This window comes from Adiantum capillus-veneris, chromosome 21, assembly GCF_014529385.1.
Source record: "Adiantum capillus-veneris isolate H3 chromosome 21, ASM1452938v2, whole genome shotgun sequence".
NCBI lineage: Eukaryota > Viridiplantae > Streptophyta > Polypodiopsida > Polypodiales > Pteridaceae > Adiantum > Adiantum capillus-veneris.
The window spans coordinates 42424289-42428199 of NC_140951.1; the positions used below are offsets into that span (position 1 = coordinate 42424289).

A 3911-nucleotide genomic window follows, 5' to 3' on the forward strand; every position below is an offset into this window, starting at 1 on the left:
TGTTGTAAAATATATAAGTTGTTGCTACATGGTTTGTTTCTTATTAGTTGATCATTTTTTGTAGAAGTATAAGACATGGGGTTGTGGAATGGATTGTCTATTTCTGTTGATGTTATTGCAAGACGTTTAGGTAATGTGGATGGAGTAGTATCTTGATCAGTCATTGAGCTGTAGTTCATTGTAGTGGTTGAATACTAAAATTTGAAAGCTGAATAATGTTCTTGTAGAGAAAAGTAAGAACATAAGCTAAAAACATAACATAACTTTAAGAAAGAAATTGCAGAACATAGCTTTTTTTAAAAATCTCATAGATAGTAGAGAAACATGGCATAAAAATTATCACAGATATTAGAGGGCAAGACTCTTGCAAAGTAATTTAATAGAGATAAGAGAAAACTGAATGAGAGTTGCGACCCTAGAGCAAAGATTAAATTTCATTGCACGCTATATTTTTCTATTGTGTTTTAAATAATAGTATTTCTTGCATTTTGGAGGATGTCCCTTCAAATTATTGTATCCTTTGGTGGACGTTGCATCTTGAGTAATTATCTCTTGTGCTTCCAGTGCAATAGCAGTGTTCCTATCGTGTGTATTTTGCAGGACATGAAACTCGAAGTTTTGACAAAATGGGGGAAAGGAAGAGACATCATGCTTCATCCGTTTTGGTGGATTTGTCATGTGTTCTCTTTTCCTAGCTTCAAAATCGGATGTCATGCCTATGTAAACACGGTTATTGATTTTGCACCTAATAGAGTAAACTATGTAGTTCTCTTTGTCTGTCGTTGTCTTTTGGGAGTTGGAGCAGCGTCGGAACGTGTTGCTTCCTCTTGTGAAGTTATTATGTTGTTGGGGGTCTCCTTGTTGGTTTCGTTGTCGATGTCCTGCACTGAAGCGATGTGCTCAATTAGTATGGAATCAGATAATTATATTCTGTAAGGGATGCATATGGTTACCATATAGCGGTTCAAGCTTTCGGAATGGATCAGTTGCCTCACCAAACCGGGCATCAAAAAGGTCTCTATTAAAATGCCATGTGAATTTCTCATCAGTTAAGATTGCTCTCTCGTTCCCTTTGAATTCGTTCCCAAACTCTTTGACCATGTTGGAAAGTGCCTGGCTTGCTGTATTCTTGTCGAGAACGACCAATTTGTCAAGGGCAATTTTGTAACCGTAGTGAAGCATCTCAATTGCGTAGGTGGTGATTCCAGCAGTCTTTGTGTTCAGTATTTCTTGTGCTTCTGTGTCTAGCAGTAGTTTGTTTGACTCATCAAAGTCAATGCCCAACGATAGCAATATCTCTTTTTGTAACCCTGTAGAAAATTGTAGAAGCAACCAAATTTGTTAATGTTTAGTGTTTGCAATACAAGAATATGAAGAGCTCGAAGTACCTGTTACCAACTTTAGCTCGTTATTTCTATATTCTTTGTTTCGATTGTTGCATTTATTGATGTATGAGTGGAAGATCTGAGTCGTGCGGAACCCTTCAAAGAATGCACCCGGGGCCTCGCCAACCATATTTTCTAGTCGCATTTGATTTGACGATGGGTATATAGAATAATTGTTTTTTGGTTTTGAGGTAGCTGCGATGCTGATGAGTTTATCAAATATTTGAATGATAGAGAAAGAGAAATATGATGGTTGAGTTTTCTACATATTGAATGGCATAAAATGTAGCTACAAAATAGATTAATTCAAGGAATGGTTACATGGTCGGTGTCCATGAGGAGATGCTGGAGGTTGGTACTTGTTGTGAAGGAAATTTGCAGTCAAGAAAAATATCATCAAAGAATTGATTGTGTAGTCCATGCACCTTACGAGATGAAAGATCAAAAGGGTTAGAGGACTTGATTGTCAAAATAAGCGAGTAAATGTCTAACCATTGGGGGAGTGTTCTACTGGCTGGCCAGAACATCCTTGGGGTTGGGATGTTCAATATTTTGAAGTGGCGTATTTCTGTTACACGAGAGAACATGACGTATGCTAATCCTGGGACGAAAGCTTGTTTTATAATGAGGATGGCTTTCTTTGATATCGTAGCTCCTTGAGATTTGTGTCCAGTGATTGTGTACGCGAGTGACAAAGGGAATGTGCTTTTGTGGAACCATTTGCAATTGATTGCTCTTGTAGCATGTTTAGTCCTTCCTATTGTCATGGTGGTACTAGTGGAAAGTAACATTACTTCTATAGTAGCAATTTGACCGGTACAATCGTATGAATAGGAAAGTGTACGACAAGTGGAGCCATTTGTGGCACCCATAGCCAAGTTAATGTTTTCTATAATCATACATCTAGCCCCAATTGCAGTATTGTCCATCTCATGGAATGCCTTGTCCTGGAGCCATTCCTACAGTAATGGTTCGTCAAGAGCATTGGTCTTCAGTGGAATGGCAACAATATCGGATGCCGAGAAGGACTTTTGCAGAATCAAGTTGTTGTACTTATATAGATCCTCTCTATGAGTACATATCAGTGTAGTAGCGTCATCAATTACTCTTAGGAGTTCAGCTTCATTAATTACACATTGTGAAAGCGTGTCTGCTATCTGTTGTTCTGTTGGTTGCTTGACACGGATCGTATCTAAGAATTGGACGTAAGCGGGGTCTGCAGCATGGCAAACTGAGAAGGTCATGTTGTGGGTAGTGGCTGCAGTGATGTAAGCTGAGTTTTGTATGTTGCAAACATGGCATAATGGCTCCTGGTGATGGCAGACTGGAGGAAGTTGCGCCAAATCCCCAAAAAACAAGATGAGCTTCTGACTGAATGGGTCAAGAAGCGTTCCGTTGATGTTAACTATTTGGCGAACGACCATGTTGAAGATTGTACTTGTTAGCATTGATATTTCGTCTATGATAATGACGTTGGTACCATGTATAGCAACAAATCTTTCATCTGTGGGATGAATTGCTTGTGGAAAATGCTGTTTGGAACAAGGAATCCTGAATTGATAGTGGACTGTAGTTGCAAGGCTGCTAAGGCGGGCAGCCGCTGCTCCAGTTGATGCAGTTAGGATAACGGTCTTATTATTTTTTATGAAGCTTGAGGTGAATAATTTTATGAGGAATGTTTTCCCACATCCTGGAACGCCTGTAATAACATGGAGGCCATTACTTAGGCCTGATATACGATTGAAGATTTCTTGCTGTTGAGAGGTCAAAACTGCATTGTTGGTCTCAGCGAACTCTTGCAATAGCTTTAGCATTCTAGCACGACTCTGAGATACTCCTGGTTCAACTGTGTCATTCACTGTACAAGTGAGTGGATCCTCACGATTGAGGATAAACTTTTGTTTTATGAGGTTTAAAGTGTGTCCTGTATTTTCAGAGACGAGCATATTGCGTTGGGTGTGCTCATTTATGTACATCTCCAAGTCTTCATCATCAAGAATCATCCAACGGATTTTGCACTTCAGGAAGTAAGAAGAGGATGTGTTGGTTGGTGATAGAAGTTCTATCTCATTCCTAAAGGGAATTTTTTGCAACAAGACATTGAAGAAGAATCCCTCTGTTTGATGGCTAGGATCATACTCTGTAAATCTAACGAGGTGTTGTTTCTCTATGATTCTATTGTTGTACGCATCACAAAAACTCACTACAGGAGTATGTTCATGTGGCTTTAGAATTTTGTATCTTCTGTGGTAGTCATAGAATGTAATCTTTTTGAAATGAAGGGGCCTTGCACAATATAAATCAATTGGATGCATGACTATAGTCTGGCTACGAGATAGCAACCTTTGTCGTAGTGATGGTGGAGAGGACTCGATGTATTCAACCCGTTCACTCCTTGTGATGATTGGAATCTTCAAACAATTGATTGCTGCCTCTGTTGCAGATATTGGCTTTGATAATACAGAGGCTGCAATTAGTTGCAGCTTTACTTTGTCCAAGCCGTGAAGTCCAAGCCTTGCTGCATCA

At 39.3% G+C, this 3911-nt stretch overlaps 1 pseudogene; it reads right to left on the reverse strand.

Annotated features, from left to right (window-relative positions):
- Positions 1 to 758: 758 nt before the first annotated feature.
- Positions 759 to 3199, reverse strand: LOC147430852 (uncharacterized; annotated as a pseudogene).
- Between the last annotated feature and the right edge of the window lie 712 nt (positions 3200 to 3911).